The sequence below is a fragment of the Periophthalmus magnuspinnatus genome, chromosome 20, assembly GCF_009829125.3.
Source record: "Periophthalmus magnuspinnatus isolate fPerMag1 chromosome 20, fPerMag1.2.pri, whole genome shotgun sequence".
In the NCBI taxonomy this organism is placed as follows: Eukaryota; Metazoa; Chordata; class Actinopteri; order Gobiiformes; family Gobiidae; genus Periophthalmus; species Periophthalmus magnuspinnatus.
The window spans coordinates 4,233,288-4,253,639 of record NC_047145.1 but is presented as its reverse complement, the minus strand read 5'-3'; the positions used below and the strand labels follow the sequence as shown (position 1 = coordinate 4,253,639).

Genomic DNA, 20,352 nt, shown 5'->3' with positions numbered 1-20,352 from the left:
CCCAACCGCCCGAGGGTCCTACCGCCATAAAAGCAGTAATACAGTGAACACACATTTTCATTAGCTATTGATTCATTTCCAATTCTCCATTAATTTCGGGGGGCAGTGGCCTCTCTCGTCCCCGCGGCAACGCTCGCCAGCTACGCCTGACATAAGCGAGGTAATTACTGTGCGCCCGCCCTGCAAGCTGTTCACAGTCGCTCTCCGCACTAAAAACTCAACGAGGACACTCCAGCAGATACGAAAAGGAAGGAGGAAAAACAGACAGGGGACGTGTTAAAAATATGGTGCGATAAAGCTGGAATAATAGTGATGATTGGATGGGCTCTTCAGACGAATTCGTGAGACTGAGCCAAAATGACAATAGTTTTAGGGAGACTTCTATTTCTGACAACAATATAAAACGAATAGTGATTTTGCAGACAGTGGAATATACTGTGGAACCCTCAGATGCACCTAATTGATATTTAGCAGCTGATGCTAACTGTAGGCATGTTCCGTCTGAAGCTCTGTTACTCAAGTTAGACTTTAATCTGACCTTTATTTTGACACAATCTGACCAGAAAGAACTGACTTAGCTGGAACTACAACAGGTGAGCTGATTTGTCCCTCTCAAATAACATTACAGTCACAAGTTAGCTAGCGTTAGCCAACAGTTTCCAGTTAGCTCACCTTTTTGTTGAAAATCAACTACATAAACAGGTCCATGAACGCTTGGACTGATCAGTGAGTTTTCAGTTAAACTTTTTTGGCTGTGTTTTCTAACGCGTCCACTGCTAAACATTCTGCCATAGACATACATGCAGAACACTCCAGCATGATGTCACTGCAAAGTAACAATTGTAGCTGTTTAATCTAATGTCTAAAATGCAATTAAGTTTGTATGCATACATTTAAAGGTGCATTATGTAACATTTCAGGTGAGCTTGTCCCAACAATGATATTATTGCGTCACTTGGAATGTTTCATCATATGGCATTAAACTTCTATCATGCATTTATTTAATTGTAGGGTTCTTTTTATAGCTAAAACTGACCTTGAAAAACAGACATTCTTTTACTGAGTGGGCTTGCCCCTCTACAGATATGACCTGTAACTCGGCTTGGTGACATTGCCATACTGCAAAATAAAATCTCCATGGAAACAAGCAGTAGTTAAAAGTAGTTACAACTGTTCACTGACATGTGTATGTTTCAATGACACACTACACAACAATGTAATAGTAGGAAACTGCAATACATCACTGTTAAGTACTGTACCATTTTACTACTGAATACCTTAAACACATCTAGGGGCACGTCTCTGTCTGTGTATGACGTAATGTATGCAATTATGTAACTGTTTAATATACAGTATTAGTATTCAAATACTCTGAACTCTTTATCACATAAATGTAGTGACTGGTTCATGTGTTTTAAACCTGCCTGTGGGTCGTATTGTTCTTGCTCATATTTCTGTGTGAGGTGAGTAAACACTGATCTGAGCCACAGACACTGAACCAGAGCAGATGATTCACACGACTCTATGAGCCACGAGCTCTGAACACTCAAGAAATCTACAGCTAACAAGACCACCCCCTCCTCCCACTACTCACTATCCTCCCAGCTCTCCTCTCTCCTACCTTCATCTCTTCTCTCTTCCTCCTCCCTTATCTCCTCTCTCTCTTCTTTTTTCCTCCATCTCTCCACCATCCACTCTCTCCTCCGCCCTTTACTCCCTTCCCTCCCCATTTCCTCTTTCTCTTCTTCCCCCTTCCTCCTCCCTCCCTCTCATCTCTCTTCATCCCTCTCTCCTCCTCCTCTCCTCTTCTCCCCCTCTCTCCTCCTTCACCTCCTCCTCCTCCCCTCTCTATCTCCTCCTCTCCCCCTCTCCTCCCCTTTCTCCTCTTCTCTCCCCTTCTTCTCTTCTCCACACTCTCTCCTCCCTCTCTCACCCCTCTTCTTTCCCTCTGTCCTCCCTCCCTTCTCCTCCCCCTGCTCTTCTCTCCCCCTTTCCTCCTTTTCTCTCTCCTTCTCCTTCCCTATCTCCTCTTCTCTCCCCTCTTCCTGTTCTCTCCCTCTTTCCTCCTTCCCTCTCTCCTCCTCCCTCCTTCTTTTCCTCTTTCCCCCCCTCTCCCCTCTCCTCCCTCTTTCCTCTCCCTCCGTACAGTACTTATGAGCGGCCATGTTTCTGCCCCTGTCATCACCATGGAGACAAATGGGACACAGAGACACAGAGTTGACCTGTGATTGACCCCAGGGCCTTGGTGTCAATCAAAGGTGTTGCTAAGGCGATATGATGCTGTCAGACATGATAGAGCTAAAGTCACAGAGGGGCCCACGTGAACGCGCACACGCCCGTCGTCATAGGAACAGAGAGGGCTTACCTGATTGGACGATACCAGGAAACAAGGGAAGCGTGGAGAGAGAGAGAAGAAAAGGACACGTTAATGATAATGCCTTATGGTGTAATTTCAATCATGACTAAGAACTTTGCAGCATTCTTGAAAGCATAATTGGCATCTTAAGTTACACTGGAAACTGATTTGATAAATACAGTACAAACAGGTCATTTTTCCACTTCCTAACCTAAACTAAACCTTAAAGTTAACCAGCTTGACAAAACCCGATCTCATCTGATCTCGGAAGCTAAGCAGGAATGGGCCTGGTTAGTGCTTGGATGGGAGACCGTTGGGAATATCAGGTGCCAAAGTGAGGCAGTTGGTCTCTAGTGCAAACTGATGTTGTGTCCTTAGGCATGACACTTCACCCATCGTGCCTAGTATGAAAGTACGGAGTGTCTGTACGGTGATCGGACTGCACAGACTGGCAAACTTTCTTCAGTCAAAGTAGTCAGCTTTATTTTTTACAATTATTCTATATGTTTTTTGCTGTAAAACCCCTCACCACACACTTTATACACTTTTCTCACACAGGCATTAACATTTTCTCACATTTCTCTCTTGTTTAAACTCTCTCAAAGTTCAAACCTTTGTAGATGCCTTTGTCGGTGCAGAACGTTTCATCATATATTAACTTAAATCATGTTACAGCTCTAATAATAAAAGGATTTATGTTTGATTTTTGGTCCCATAAAGAAGGAGTGTATGCAATGTGCAAAACACCCACCCACAAATCCATTCCAAACGCTCAAACTACACGTTCAACCAACTCCACCTATCTGCCTGTATTTGTTAGCAGGAACATACCTCCTCTTCGCACTTATACACAGAGAAGAAACCTGTTTAGTAAGTGTCAGACATTACCATAGTGACACAGTGCACCGGAGCCTTCACTTGACTGCGCCGAGGCTATAGAGGTGTGGAGAGCGAACAAATGAACTCCACCTGCTCCATCTATCAAAGCTGCGCCTCTGTGTGCTTCAACCAAAGATGGAGGAAACCCAGACACAACTGGCAACGCAAATCAATTACATGAGAAAGAATCATGTCATCTGTCGAGTCTCCGCTCTGTCCCGCGATGCTTTTTTCCCCCCTCTTCCACGGGGCGGCCATTTTGGAGATTGAATTTTGAAAACCTTATACATTATTAACAGACTTCATGTTTCATCAGTTTACAGCGGTGTGCAGTGTGTTTTGTTGTGACTCCATTTGGAGACAAAAGCTAATAATGTGATGTTTGTCCTCACTGCTGTCACTTGCATAATATCAGTCACTATGTTGAAACTGAAACTAAACTTTTTTATTTTGACTTAATGAAAAAAACAACAAAAAAAAACAAACAACAAACAAACAAAAAATAATAATAACCCTGGAAATGATCAAGAATAGACTTATCTGATTAAAGCCACAGTATGTAACTTTTTTGCCCAAAAATAGACTAAAATAAAAGCATGTTTTTTCATCATTAAAGATTTTTATAGCACTGAAAAACAACACTGATTGGGCTTGCATCTCCACAAACCTGACTCTTTTTTGGCCAGCTTGTTTCCATGGCATGAAATGTATCTGTTTTCAAGAAGAATGTTTGACTTTCCACCTCCAAAAGTTGCATATTATCACTTTAACTAATTTTAAAAATTGAAATGAACTTGTAAATTGTGTTCTTATGTTTCACAGCTGCATATATTTCTGTTTTTATTTATATTTGGACTTTAATTCTTTAAATACAACTTCTGAATTTACATAGTAGCTCTTGGTCCATGGGATCTTTACATAAATTATTAAATTGAATAATATTTTATGCATTTTTTTATTCCTTTTTTACAGAGCCCCACAGATGACAGAAAGGAGAATAATATTTACAAAATAAAAAAAAAAGCTATCCTGAGGGAACGAGATATTATCTTGAGGGAACATAATAATTTCTATACATATATTTTCATGAGCGCACAAGATATTTAACTGAAAAATAAAAATAATATCTAATTCCCACATGATAAATAAGTCGTTCCCTCATGATAATATCGTGTGAATGTGATATTATCTCGTGACCACACATTAATATTATATTTTGCAAATGTCCCATGCTGGGCTCCGTACCTTTTTGGTTTATTAGTGAGAAGTTGTCCTTGTCACTGTTTTGCTGGAGTTTTCTTGTGTAGGTCAGCACATGTTTGTCTCCATGAAGATGTTTTGGTACGTTGAGAATGTTCCACAGTATGGCATTTAACTGATCTAACTCCATGGAGATGAACAGGTTAACACCAGTGGGCAAAGTTACAAGTGAGATCTGTGAAGAGGCAACCCCGCTCACTGAAAGAATACATGTTTATCAAGTGATATTTGAGCAAAAAGAACATCTGTTATTAAATAGATGCAATGTTATGAAATACACGTTTAATGCTAGACTGTGGAACATTTCAGGCCTCTCCATGAAAAAAAGCAGATAGTGGACAATCAAAGTAGTATCACATAGTATTATGCTAAGTTGACCTTTTGGATCTTTCTACCATGTTATAATCCAATCTAAGCATGTTTGTGTAATCTAGTGATCTCTCCTGGGCCCTATTTGAACTCTTCTTATGGTTAGCAGTATGAGCCTGTCCAAAGCTCCACCCACAAGCCTACACCACCCATTTTCTCACACTAGAAATTTACAATAGCATGATACAAAACTGCACGCTACAACTTCACAAACCTGGTACGATGTGCAGTAGTTTCATTAGCAGAATTTGTAATAAATTGTTTTCGGTGAATATAGCATTTTCCAAACAACAAAAGGAAACATGGTGATCTAAATATGTTACGTGCTAGAAGTTAATACCCCACAGAAGTGTAGTACTCCCTCTTTAAATTCTCTCCAAAATGACAAAAATCTAAAATCTTGAAAGTCTTAATCTTAATCTCATTTCGTGTTAACCGCATTTCACTCACTTTGTTCTCGGGTTGTTCTTGAGAGCGAATTCACAAATATAACTCCATTGAGATATAAGTACGAGTAAAGATTTAACATAAAGGCTTGGATTAAGGGTGCTCAGGAGAAGGGCGAAATAACAGCGCCGTTGTCAAGGAAACAAGTACCACGGCGACACCTTAATCTGAGAAATATAATTGGAAAAGCAGCGATAAACATCTTTCTATCTGAGCGAGTGATGTAGCCAACAGAGGAGAGAGAGGTAGAGAGACTGAGAGGGGGGAAAGAGAGGGAATGAGAGAGAGGTGGGGAGAGACGGAGGGGGAAAAAAGAGGGAGAAAGAGAAAGAGAGAGGGACCACTCATTACCAGAGTTATGACAAACGATAAAAATACCAGCACTATTTACAACAATTGTTATTATTTCTATGTACATTTTCAAAATTCTAATGTCATTCTTACTTTTTTAGTTTTGCCAAGACATAAAAAGTAGTAGTTTCAGTGCTTTTTGGTATTGGAATTGGATCGATATCGTGATACTCGTCATAATATTACTTGGTTTCGGATCAAAACAAAAAACTATAACATCGTCTATCACTAACAGCCAGTTCAAAAATCCCACCATTTTCACAAAAAATGTTTACAGTTTATCCTATAAGTGACAAAAAACAATGCTCGTTCCCGTTCGCCGTCTTCCCAAACACATTTCCAAACAAAAGGAGCATATGTACAAGTATTTCCGCACCAACTGTGGAGCCTAAAGTGGGATAAAGTGAGGCTTAAACAGATTTGTCTCACATCAGTCTGACGATGACGAGCGGCGCGGTAAACAGCACTCCCGGATTACACTGTAAAAACAAACACTGCCACGAGGAGCTTTGAGGTGCTCGTCTAAACACTACATTACGGCTCACTGTTCGCTGAAGCACTCTCGAACCTCAATCCTCCAATCACGCGGCACGACACAGTATCATTACAGACTGGGACAAAGTGTCATAAAGAACTCGGAATGACATGCAAATAGGGAGGAACCGCCGAAATCTTCGCCATCTCCCGACAATTATCTGGTTAATTACAAGCTTTGTGAAGGGCTAGCACAGTCGACGCGCTGCCTGATTATACAGTGCATTTGTCCCCACTTTGCGAGGCCTAATCAGTAATTACTACCTGCAGCTGCAGCTCAGAGCAAGGCCCGGCGGACATCTTGGGACTGGCAGGGACAGCACTGCAGGGCCATTTCAGGTTTGGGAGACGGGCTCTGGGACATGTTCTGGATATGTGGTCGAGTGTTTGTGTGTTACTTATTATTACATGTTCTGGGAGGTCGGCAAAAGAGGTAACAAATATGTGGTCCAGTGGTAATATTTGTATTTGTAAGTCTATCTGTTGTACTCAGAAGTAACTTTGCTTTAAAGGAGACCTATCATGCAGAACGGGCCCACTTAAAGTGGTAGTTCACACATGTCAATCTCAGGCTCATGGGCCAAATCTGGCCCGCGGTGTTGGCCTGTGAGATCACATGAAATGTGCTTTAGAGCTAGCCCGCCAGTATATAGCATATGCACCACTAATACTACAAATCCCAGAATGCTTTACTAGTACACTGCAGTCGAGACCAGCAAGCGCCCCTCTTTTCTACTGACACTCACTAGCAACCAACTGGTCACCTTGGCCAAATTAATTGCTACTGAGAGAGACATAATTTATTTTATTTATTTAAATAAGAAATTAACACTACTGATTTCAAATTTAATTTCTAATATGTTTGTAATATCAAGCTTGAGTTGTTCCAGATATTGTGTTTAAGCAAAACTAAAGTTTGTTTCCATATGAAAAGGTTAAACATCAGGTGCAGTCAATTTTTCAATAAATATTGAGTTTAGCCCGTATTAAATTGTCTCAGTTTTTAATTTTGGCTGACTGTGAATTTGAGTTTGACACCCCTATTGTAGTTCAAGCATAGACTGTATATGTAAGTGGACATAGCTAACCTGCTAGCCACCGCGCTCCAACTGGGAAGTAAACATAGGCGCGCTTTTGGCTCCGGTTCACTTTCTATTGAAAAACTGTGGTGCCTCTCTCTGTAACTGCTGCTGTCAAACTCACATTTTGGTCTTATGTTTGCATAAATCCGTGCTACATGATCCTGGTGTTTTTATTTTGCTATTTTGTCTTTAAATCAAGATATGACCATTAATAACAGATCAATGAGGCTCCATCTTTCCCCGAGGTCGCTCCCGCTACCAACAGGTTTGATTGACAGTGTTGCAAAGCTCCAATAAATTTGCCCCTATAACACTATGGGTGACTTCACACTGACTTCGTCCACTTCTTTATACAGTCTATGATTTAGAGTGATTCGTACAAGCTTGTGTAGTCTTAGACGTCCTTGCCAGTCAGTGAGTCAGTTTCATCATTTTAGATGAATATTGTGATTTAAAATGTTCAAAATAAAACAATGATCCACAGGTGTCACAGATTATAACTATAGAGCAGACACAAGCACAATAGGTCTGCTTTAATCCTGAATTTAGCAGAGTTTACTTGGAATATTAAAGTAATTACCGTATTTTCTGGGCTACAAGTCACACTTTTTTTTCTTTTCGTAGTTTGACCGGGGGTGCGACTTATACTCAGACTTATATGTGTAATATAAGTCACATCTGAGTATATCATTTTCTAATAATAATCTTCATTATGGTCACAGAACAACCATATTTTTTTCTTCTTTATTATGCATTTTTTGACTTACTCTGGAGCGACATATAGTCTAGAGAATACAGTATATTCTAAAAATTCAAATCATGTTATAAAAAACATCTGATTGCAAAGTATAACATAAATGATCCAAATTAAATTGTTATTAACTTGATACACAAAAGTTTAGAGACTCAACGAGCTGGGAAGAGAACAGAGATGGCCGTTACGAATTAAAACCAATAATAGATCATAAAAAACTACTCGGAACTACTGGTAAATACACTGTTACCATTGTTTTACAGACTGACGTGGACTTAAACAGCACAATTCACATTTTTATACCCTGTTTAAGAGCCCTCTGCCTGTTGCGTTGAGTCCCAGCCCTCAGCACACTGTATCATAACAAACTAATCGCCCATTCATCTGAGAGGTGACTACACTTCCTTATTGTCTCCAGTTCATTTATCACTCAATCGAACGTACCCTCTGTAGACTCTATTTACCGATGCTTCGTAAAACATGAAGACGATTTGCCTGTTTTATCCTTTCAGCCAATTGCACTTTATTCTCACACAGGTATCACTTTAGTTAACACATATCTGCTCACACGCTACCGCCAGTCTGTTAAAGAAGACCTATTGTGCTTGTGTCTGCTGTATAATTATAGTCTGCAACACAAGTGGATTTTTATGTAATAATTTGCACGTTTTAAATCGTGATATTCATCTAAAACGAGTGTCCAATGGGAGCGTCATCACAACAAAGAGACGTGGAGCTGTCGGACGCTCCTATGGATAACTGCATATCCCATTAGCGACTTGCAAGTTTTTTATTCATTGTAGCAAAATACGTACGCGATGCAGAATAGGTTTGATTTAAAGGAGCAGTTCATATTAAACATTTCGCAGTGGTCCAAAGTTATTCCTCACTTACCTGCATTCTGAGCATCCTAATTATTCAACACATTGAGTCACATTAAAGCTAACAACAGCTAGCATGCTCACTGGCACTTCCTGATTATCTGATAATAAAACGCTTCATAATTAGATACAAGCTACACACAAGGGACACATTTTGACCTCAAGAGCTGTTCATATAATGCAGGGGTCTCCAACCTTTTTCCTCCAGTGGTCTACCTTCACAAAATGACAATGCCAGAGAGCTGCTCATTTTAGCGGGTGTAAGAAATTGAGTAAATATTCGTGGTTCATGGTAAGCCGTAGATGGGGTACAGTTAAATGCCCATAAAACATAAGCCATTATCGATTTATTAGTCCACAAAGACACTCATTTGAGCAAATATTGATACTAAAAAAGTCACATTCACAGGACAGAAATGAACCTTTGTGGAAGCTTTAGAATGATTTTCAACTGTATCAGAACAAGTATAAGACACATAGACTAGTGTGTGCTCTTGGACCACTATGGAACCTACTGGACACTGAGGGATTACACAGATATAAGGCCAAAAGAAAGTACTGTTATTTAACGTTGAAAATCGTAATCTATTGTCTAAAGAGTGCTTTTATTATCATCATGGTTTTGGCGTCAGTATTGAGTATTGAGTCTATTTCTTACAATCAAAATCGTGTTTGATGTTTTAGTATCGTGGCAACACTAGAGACGAGACAAAAAAATCAGGTACAGGCCTTTAAAGTGACACCAAACACAGGTTATGAGACACCTTTGAAATATATATTTTCCAGTGCTGCTGTAATCTGAATGTTTATTTGTGTGGATTGAGTTGTAGCCCGGGGTCTTGGAGAGATACATGTGCATCTGGCCACGATCCCAGTCACCATCTTAAAGTGGAGTTTTGGCAGCGTTCATGTCAGCTCCACAAATACAAGACACATTTGTACAATTTAATTAACCCGCCTAAGTATTATGTTATATTTATTGACAGCAGAAAGCAAAAATATATATATATATATATATGGTTTTGAACGAGGCCTCGAGGAAGACCCGAGACACGCTGGAGAGACTGTGTCTCTTGGTTCGCCTGGGAACGCTTCGGGGTCCCACCAGAGGAGTTAGAGGACGTGTCTGGGTGAGGGAAGTCTGGGAGTCCCTGCTTAAACTGTGGACCCCACAACCAGCCCTGGATAAGTGGAAAAAAATGCATGGATGAATGGAAAGTTTAGCCTTTTTCATGTGCATGAGGTGGGTGGAGAAGCCAAAATTTTGACTCAAATAAGAGTCCTTCAAATAGAAGTGCAAAGTAGTGGTCGAAGACATTTGGTAAGTGTACTACTCAAGTAAGAGCAACATAAAGAACTGTTGGGATGACTGATTTATAATTTGAAGTTGATAAAACATGAAATACTCCACAAAATCAGTAATTTCAAAGGATTAACCCAAAAATGAGACAAACTAAATATATCTGAAGGAAGAAACATAAATGTTCAAATCATTTAAGCTTTTGTCACTTTTGCAGACTTGTACTCAAAGTGGGAATAGTGACCACAACTTATACTCAAGTAAGAGTACTACTGCTTCAGTAAAAATATTACTCATGTAGGAGTAAAGGTATGGTGCTAGAAAATTGTTCTGAAAAGTATAATTTCTTCAAGTAAATGTGTAGTAGTATTACCCACCTCTGATTTTTGGCAACAGTCCCTGCAGTGCACTTCAAACACCATATACACAGGTGAGTCGCTGTCTCAAATTGGAGTTAGTTGTTTGAAATTCAAGTGAAACTCTTTTATTCTGTTACACCATTATAAGAAACCACTAATCTAGTCACAACATGCTATTTCACCATCATTAAATACAGTTTGCCACACTTCTTAAATGAGTTGATTTTACGATCTCATGTATTACTCAGTTATTTTTCTGTTTTACAATATTTTCTTCCAGCTCTTAACATGTTTAACCATTCCAAGTTACTAAAATAACTTAAAGAGACTGTATGTAACTTTTAACCCGCAATTAGATCCAAATAAAACATGCGTTCTTTCTCTGGGCAGGCTTGCATCTCCACAAACCTGACCCTTATTTGCTGTTTCCATAGAAATACTGTTCCTTTGGCTCTACTATTCCACTATTCCTTCCCTTGGACCATTTTGTGGCCCAAATCCATCCATTGAGAACCAATGAATCTGAACAAAACACGAATCCACTAATCCAAGAAAAGACTTTTGTTTAAAAAGCAATGCATCCAAAATGGCCGCCCAATTCTGAGGCGATAAAGCAGATCTCCCTCGGCACAAAAGGTTTGACCGGGGCAGGAAGTCTGTTATTCGCCAGCCGCCGGGGTCACGAAGGGTTAAGGTGGGCTTTGGGTGGGACGCGCCGCACAGGATGGATTCAATGGCTTGTCTTCTACGGGAAAACAGTCCAGCTTTATTTCTTGTACTTTTTCAAACGCTGCAAATGGCTGGATGCGTGTCGACAACCAGCTAACAGCCAAAAAACTCTACTGGGGATTTTTATTATTTGCCAAAGCGTCTTGTTATTTAAAGCTTTTCTGGCAAGGATAATATAATAACAAAGAAGTGTTTCAAAACTGAACATTTTGGTGGAGGATGCAAGAAACAGACATGGGATAAAATATAGATAAGTGTAAGATGCAAACAAAATGTGCGTTTGATTTCTACGCACATAAGTAGTATCAGTAATTCCCAACCTTACTTGACTGGAGTACACCTGTAGCTTTACCTCACACTCAAATACTTTAATATCTGCCTTTCCAAGTACCACCACTTCTACACGTGGACAATACCAGGCCTAAATCATGGCTAAAATGCTTTGAGATGAGACTAAACCAGGTCTAAAATGAGACTAAAAGTAGTTTAAGGCAGTTTTAAATAACGATATGCTCAAAGGAAGACAAAAGGATTCATATATTTGTCTTATAATTCTCAACAGTTGCAGTGGACCCCACGTACCACTAGAGGCAGCGTGTGTACCGTCAGTTGTACATGTACCACAGTTTGCAAAACGCTAGCGTAGATGATTAAAAAAAGCATTGGGAATCTGAAACGCTATAAAAATATCTTGTATATTTTTATTTAGTTTGTAATTTTGAGAATAGTTTTGAAAAAAAATCCTGTCCTTCAATTGGCCCCTGATGGACGGTTGGCTGGAGCCCTGAGTGTCCTGGGGGAGGGGGGAAGAGGGGGCTTCTGATGATTCTGATGGAGGACATGCTAATGAGACATGCTAATGCTCTTGTCAGTGTCATAAACGTGAACCTGAGCTCTGGAGTAAACACTGAATGAGACAGTCTCTGTGGGCGGGGCCTCAGAGCAGCCGTGCAGCGCGATACATGACCTACACTTGAAAAATCATTACAAATTCAGGTCACATATCAGATATCAAGCACATTTTGCATAGCTGTGACTAATTTAGATCATGTGTTATTTTATGATGAGGTATTTGGTCTAATTTGAACAGATCACTTTTAACATTTCCTTTTCTACATTGCACATCGTCTGCATGTGTGTTAGTCTTTTACATGTGACCAGTCAAACGGGACATGATCTCTTGACCTTTGGACCTTTAGGGGTCAGGGCTGGAGCAGGGTATAAATCAGACTCGTGTGTCAGTGTCGTGTCAGGTCCAGAGCAGCAGACATCACTCCTCCTCCTCCTGTCTGCGCTGTCAGCTCACATGTCCAAACCATCACAGAGGAACGACCAACAGGACACTACTAGTACTGGGATTGTTGCCATAGCGATGAACAATCTAAAACAATTATACACTGATTGAGAAAAAGTCCTCAAAATGTTGCAAATAACAGAACGCTTAACCAGTGAAGGATTTCTGCTGATTTCAAATGTAGCGAGTTAGCTTGTCTAGTATCTCTTTCCTCTTGTGTCTAGTTACAAAGTCTGAAAAAACTTAACTACTGCCACTCAGACTTTGAAAAAAAAGTTTAGATAAACACTAGATTTGTAAAGGTTTGGTTTACAAAACTAGTGTCCAAACTCATAGCGTTTATATTAGGTATTCCGAGTATCATAGCAACCAAAGAGCCAATCCGGAGCGAGGTTGTTGAAGGTACCGCCCCTTCCCAAAAAAAATTAAATCAAATCAAAAACGCACTTATAGAATAAACTCATACTTATATTTTTTTTCTATATTTCTATAAGCTGCCAAACTGGACACATAGTGAAAGTGACAGGTGGACAGTATTGTTGTTTTTGGGAATCAATTTAATACCGATATTTAGCCGATATTATGTAAATGCGCCAAAATATGCCTGTAAATATCACAGTCTTGCACAAAATGATAGTAAATAAATATAAAATGTTCCACAAAAGTACAGAAAAATATATATATAAATTTTTTGCAGCTTTAAAAAAAAAAAAAAAAATGTTTTGCTATACACAGTTCACTTTCTATTCTTCTACTGCATATCTCCAGTACAAAAACGACAATACCATTTTGTCCATACATCTCCATATAACAGAATCCATCCTATAGTAAATATATTGGATATTTGAAAGTACTCTCAAGTTTTGCATAGTCTCCCAAAGTTCCGGTCCATTTGGTACCAGACGAGTGCAGCCGATGCCTTCCCCGAGCGGCGCTGTGTGGGCGTGTGCAAAATGAGGCGCGGAGATGGAGAGATGCATGATGGGTAAAACGAGGGGTGATAATGAAGAGGAGGAAGGTCACTTGTGCTGATGGATCTACACTGATATCACTGAAGGGAGCGAGCAAAGGGCTGTGCAGGTGAGCGAACCGAGCGCTCACACGCAGACAGGGAAGAAGGGAGGAGAGGAGAGAGGGAAGGAGGGAGGGTGGAGAGAGGGAGAGAAGGAGAGAGGAGAGGAAGAGATAGAAAGATGGAGGGAGCAGAGAGAGAAACAGACAAGGAAAGAAGAAAGGACAGAGGGAGAGATGGATAGACGAGAGCGGGAGAGAGGAGAGGAAGAGATAGAAAGAAGGAGGGAGCAGAGAGAGAAACAGACAAAGAAAGAAGAGAAGACAGAGGGAGAGATGGATAGATGAGAGCGGGAGAGAGGAGAGGAAGAGATAGAAAGAAGGAGGGAGCAGAAAGTGAAACAGACAAGGAAAGAAGAGAAGACAGAGGGAGAGATGGATAGATGAGAGCAGGAGAGAGGAGAGGAAGAGATAGAAAGAAGGAGGGAGCAGAGAGTGAAACGGACAAGGAAAGAAGAGAGGACAGAGGGAGAGAAAGAGAGAGAAGAGAAAGACAGTCATAGAGAAAAGGAGAGAAGGAAAACGGGAGGGGAGAGATGAGGAGTGAAGAGAAGAAGGAGGTGAGAGAGGGGAGGAGGAAGAGAGAGGAGAGGATGATGGATAGGTAGAAGGAAGGCAAGAGAAGAGAGAGATAGAGGAAAGGAGGTAGGAGATGACATGAGTGGAAAGGAAGAACAGAAGAGAGGATAGAAAGAGGGAGAGAGAGAGATGAAGACAATGGGAGAGGACAAGTAAAAAGAAGAGGAAGAAAAGGAGAGAGGATGAGGAGAGAGAGAGGAGGATGAGACAAGGGAGAGCGGAAAGCGGGAAAGGAAGACAAAGGGGTAGATAGAGAAAGGAAGGAGGGAGGAGATGAAATTGAAAGGAAAGAAGAGAGGAGGAGTGAGAGAAGGGGAGAAAGAGAAGGAGAGACAGAGGATGAAAAGGAGAGAAGGGGAAAAAGAGAGAGAGTACAGATGAAGAGAGAGAGAGGGAGAGATGTGAAGAGGAGGAGAGGTAAATAGAGAGGAGGAGAGGGGAAAGAGGCGTGGAGGAGAGGGAAAATGTGAAGGGAGTGAGAGAGGAGAGAGAAGAGGAGGAAAGGTAAAGAGAGAGAGGGGGAGAGAGAGAGGAGCGAAGGGGAGAGAGGGGGGATGGTGGGAGAGAGAGGGGTGTAGAGGTGTAGAGGGGCGAGCAGGTGAAGAGGAGAGGATGGAGGATGCTTCAGTGCGTCCACTTGACAGCTGAGTGAGAGGGGGAGCCGAGTGGATACTCTATGTAATTTGTTAGCAACGCCGCGATGCATGCAGCCATGATACACCACTGAGCACGGAGGAGAGGAGAGAGGGAGAGAGAGAGAGAGAGAGAGGAGAGAGAGAGAGGAGAGGAAGAGGAGATAGGGGGAGGAGAGGGAGAAAGAGAAGAAGTAAAGGGAAGAGATAAAAGGAGCGCTAAGGAGAAGAGAGGGGGGGAGAGTGACAGAATAAGAGAACAAGCAGAGAGAGAGAGAGATGAGGAGAGAGAAAGAGAGGTACCCAAGCTTTTCTGAGAGCTGTTTTCCACACTTTTCCAGGATACACTGTGATGAGTTACCTGCACAAATATCTCGTGCAGGTCAATATGAAAGAAAAGCACCGGTGTAAAAATACAACACAAACAAAATGACCAGGCCAAGTTCACTGTTGTCTGCACACATTATCTATATCAGGACTTTTTCTGTGAAACACAACCCGGGGCCCCAATCTCATATTATATTCTTCTTAATGTGTGACCCTCAAGAGCTCGGTTGCAGCCCTACTTTGGGTCTTGGGCCTACGATTATGAATCACTGCTATATATTACATCTCTCTTACATTTTGCAAACAGGGAGGGAAGTGTCTGGGGTGTGAGAAATCTGGGAGTCCCTGCTTGGATTGAGGAAGAAAACTGATGGATTTTGCAAACATTTAATTTCACTTAGCAATCATTTAAACCGAGGTGTCCAAACTCACTGAGGGCTGCATGTTGAAATATTTCTGAAGTGGACCAGTGCGGCGGCTAGCAGGTTAGCTATGTGCATTTATATATACATCTACACATAGCACATACACTGTACCTCATTTACCTCACCAGTTTTAAAACTACAAATACTCCTCACAAAAGTCTAAAACGATATCTTTATTTATTCTATCTGTGAAGCAAAAATGGCCGTGCTGATTTCTACCCTCCATAAAAGTGACTCCATCCCACACGGTTATATACAGGCAGGTACATGAATAACCGCACTGTGCCTGAACGCCTGATGTACAGTCTGTTTGGCTCTATATACATAAGTGCTGTGGAACTGTCTGCCATTATGTGATTGTCATGTCCCACATTTATGAAAACTCTAATGGCTTTCATATAGAAGGGAATGGGTGATGTAATTGTGCATTGCATTTGAACATCAGTTTCTTAAAGGGCCGGTACTTGATAATGTGCTTCAGTCAAGATAACAAGGAACATATGGAACAAGCTCCTAAAGAAGAAATACTCTGACAGTCGTATAGAAAGTACTTTATTATGTATCAGCTAACTAAGCTACTAACAGGGCCGCCTTTTTCATCCAATCACAAACATTGTTACTAAGAATCATGGGAAACTGCCTGCGACTATCCCAGACACTTGATTCTCTGGCATGGTGCATTTTCAGTAGTAACAAGGTTCAGTCTAAAACATGTTCCTGACTCTTGGTCCTGTTTATATTAAAGGTCCTGTATTACACAAAATGGGCTCAAAGTCAAGTTATAATACTGTTACCTCATCCAAAAACACACCAGGAGATGTGTTTTCTTTCATTCTTTTACTATTAATTTGTCTACATCTTATTCATAATAGTAATTCAGCAGTTTACAGCTCAAATCTCATCATAGTATAATAAAAAATAAAAAAAAGTTCCCACTGGTACAAAAAAAAAAATTGCTCACGATAAATATTGACCCCAAAAAGTATTGTTGCATCTTTCATGTATTTCATGCGATAAATCAATATAGTATTTATAATGACAGGCCTAGTACTAGATTGTTGGCCCTGCGACCCGGCCCCGGATAAGCGGAAGAAAATGGATGGAAGTCTAGTACTGAAGGAAAAAATCTAACACAAAAACAATTTCACTTTACTGTACTGTACTTTAAGTAGATGTACGCTCTACTCCACTACAGTTTTGAACAGGGTGACAAAGAAAAGCATTTTTTATGACAGTTTGAAACCTGCTGAAAAGGCAGCGTAGTTTATTTTTAACATGTTCATAATCTTAAGTAACAAAAATACAAAAATAAAAACAGCTAGAAAAAAAACATTGATTCAGTCGTTTCTGTTTCTTTATCAAAATCACACATTTGAAGCTTTATCAGACCTCAAAATCTGCATGAAATGAACTCTTGAAATACATTTTTATACAGGTACTTTAATACTTTTACTTGAGTAGATTTTTTCATGTGATAGTTTTACTTTTACTCAAGTATTTTTTTGCTCTGGTATCTGTACTTTTACTGAACACAATAGCTGCTAACACCTGCAGCAGCTACATTCCATCAGCCCAAAGAGCCCATTTGAAATCCCCATTGGCCGCTCGCGCCCTCCCTCCCCATTGTACACAAGTATTTAGCATAACAGAGCCTTTCGTTCTCGCGCACATTGACTGCTAGCTTTGAAATCATTGTTGGGCGCTATCTCGACAGCTCCTTCTGCTATGCTAGCGCGACAGGTGCATCTCATCAGCCGGTACAAGCCACGGCAGGCGCGGCACAATTCACCCGCCGCGCTTATCTGACAAACGCCCAATAAGGTGACACAAATCCGGGCATCGGGACGCTAATAATGACGAGATGTTGCTGCGGTGACGGTCGTTTTTTTTTTTTTTGCGGTTTCGTGTGTAAATTGTGCGCGCTCAAGTGGGACTGATACAGGATGCCGGAGCAGCTGTTGCCAGCAATTACCTAGGAGTCAAAAACCAAGAAAATAAGATGAACACAGCCCGACTGATTGGCTCATATAAGGAGAGGTTGGTCTGATTAGCTTTGTATTTACACCAAAGATTTACACTGCCGTTATTGTGCTAGCTCCCAGTCTATACTTGGAGCATTTGGGGACGCAATCGACGCCAGTTTCAGATGATCATGGCTGATTTTTTGAGACCCAAAGAACCGTTTTGATTGGGTAAACTGTTTTGATAAATTGTAAACGTGTAGTATTTACAATTTGGCGATTTAGAGAAAATTTGAAATAACAAACATGGCGTCCAGAAATAAATGCTATGGCAATTTGTGATGTATTTCAACCAAGACATGAAGACACAAGAGAAACCATTGCGAAAAACACCGTACCGTATTTTCCGGACTATAAGTCTCTCTGGAGTATAAGGGTGAGTCATTAGGATCCTAGGAATGCATTAGGAAAGTGAAGAGTAAGTTTGGACCACTGCAAACTGTTAAAAACAAAACAAAAAAGCACTTGATACATGCAGTCAGTCACTTCCCGACACTTCCTACAGTTTATATACTATTTATAATGTGTATTTTGTGTTGCTTAGTGAGTCAAACATCAGTAATGATCCTGTCTTCACCTCCCACACACATCACCTGGACGCTCCAAACGCTCTTCATTAGCGCGAATGTCTCATTAAGTTTGTTTCCCTGATTGATGTTTACAGTGTTATTTAATATGTCAACTTTCAGAATTGAGTCACTTTTAACCTCCACAGAGAGATTTATTATAACTCACCTGCATCACGAACCTACAGACAAAAAAATAAGTTTGATTCTGCGTAATAATGATAACAATGTGTTTTTATTGCACCTCTAACAGCGTCTCGTTCTGTGGTCTTAGCTGCACGTCCTTCCGTACAGCCCCACTCTGTGTCTGCACCGCCCCCTCTGGCCACAACCATTCACTCACGCTGTATTTTTATATTTGTTTGGATGAAGTGTGTTGCCCAAGGACGCAACAGCAACACATGGACACTGATCGGAACAGGGAGCAAACTGTCAATTTTAGGATTAGCGCGCCAACGAGCAAACAACTGAGCAGCTTATGTACTACAGTATATACAGATCCTGGAAATCGAGAAGTATTCATGTGTAGTTTGTTAAATCACATACTGTGTTATTAATATTTTAGTTTCTCTGTACATTTATTTATTTTTTGATCAGCAAAGTTAAACATTTTTCACAATAGACATGTTTCTGTGCAGCAGTATTGGGCCGATTTACGGTTGAGCCAGTTTAAGCCCATAGATGTATATATAAATGGACATAGCTAACCCGCTAGCCGTTGCTTTCCAAATAAGTGAGCATGGGCGCTTCCGGCTCCATCGACGAAAACTGTGGATGTTCTCTCTGTAACTGCTGCTGTCAGGCTCGTCATTTCGGTCTTAAAATGTTTGGATTAACCCGCGGAACAAGATCCTGGTGTTTTTATTTAGCTATCGTGTCCATAACTCAAGATATGAACATTAATAACAGACATATCATGCGCCTTCTTTCCCCCGACGTCACTCCCGGGAGCGTTGGCAACAGGTTTGATTGACATCGTTGCTAAGTACCCGCTCCATGCTAAACCAACGGCGTGCGCTGGAAGGGACGTTACCTTCAACAGCCTCGCAACGGATTAGCTCTTTGTTTGCTATGATGCTTGCGGTCGGAATTCCTAATATGGAACTTGGCTTCAACTTTGCCGCTATAACCGCGAGCCTCGGTGAGCTTCATTTGACCGGAGCCGAACGCTACGGGTAACGTCACACTCACTTAGTCTACGTCTTTACACAGTTTAGAACAAACACATTTTTCTTGCATCTCTTGTCGTTCCATTGTCCCCGTTTAGTCCGTGATGTTTTTTCCCTACGCCCCGCTCTATTTGACACAGTTAGCTTCCCGTCTGCACCGCCTTTAGCGACCACCATCACCTGCGCAAACATTAGCCTTGTGTATCTCGGGGCGTGCGACCAAATGACTGCCTCACCTCATCTCTCCGTCTCTCTCTATCTCTCTCTCCGCTGTCAGAGTACACACCAGCCCTCCCCCTCTCACCTCCTCGCTCCCGGGCCTAATATTTACATAATGAAATGCAGTCTTATTTATGTGTCATCAGCGCGCGGGGCCTGAAAATGAAGTACTCGTTAGCGGTACGGGAATCCAAATAGATCATCAAGACGCCCAAACACGGGGACAGCAGGCTCACGACAATGGCTGCCTCCGCGTCTGCGCTTTTAAATGCCACAACATTTACAAAGAACTGAATGGGACAGACGCACACAGCGGGCAGCAGTAACACCGACGTATGGAGACAGTGTGGTACAGACAGTGTAGTATATACAGTGTGGTACAGGCAGTGCGGTATATACAGTGTAGTACAGGCAGTGTGGTACATAGAGTGCGGTACATACAGTGTGGTATATACAGTGGTACATACAGTGTGGTACATACAGTGTGGTACATACAGTGTGGTACATACAGTGCGGTATATACAGTGTGGTACATACAGTGCGGTATATACAGTGTGGTATATACAGTGTGGTATATACAGTGTGATACATACAGTGTGGTACATAGTGTGGTACATACAGTGTGGTACATACAGTGCGGTACATACAGTGCGGTATATACAGTGGTACATACAGTGTGGTACATACAGTGCGGTACATACAGTGCGGTATATACAGTGTGGTACATACAGTGCGGTATATACAGTGT

General features: G+C 41.2%; 2 protein-coding genes across 2 annotated transcripts in view; both read right to left on the bottom strand.

Annotated features, from left to right (window-relative positions):
• idi1 (isopentenyl-diphosphate delta isomerase 1) overlaps nt 1–20,352 on the bottom strand; it is a 491,925-nt gene that overhangs the window by 233,682 nt on the left and 237,891 nt on the right. The gene's annotated exons all lie outside the window — the stretch shown is intronic.
• The window catches only part of adarb2 (adenosine deaminase RNA specific B2 (inactive)), a 304,726-nt gene that overhangs the window by 191,423 nt on the left and 92,951 nt on the right, over nt 1–20,352 (bottom strand). The gene's annotated exons all lie outside the window — the stretch shown is intronic.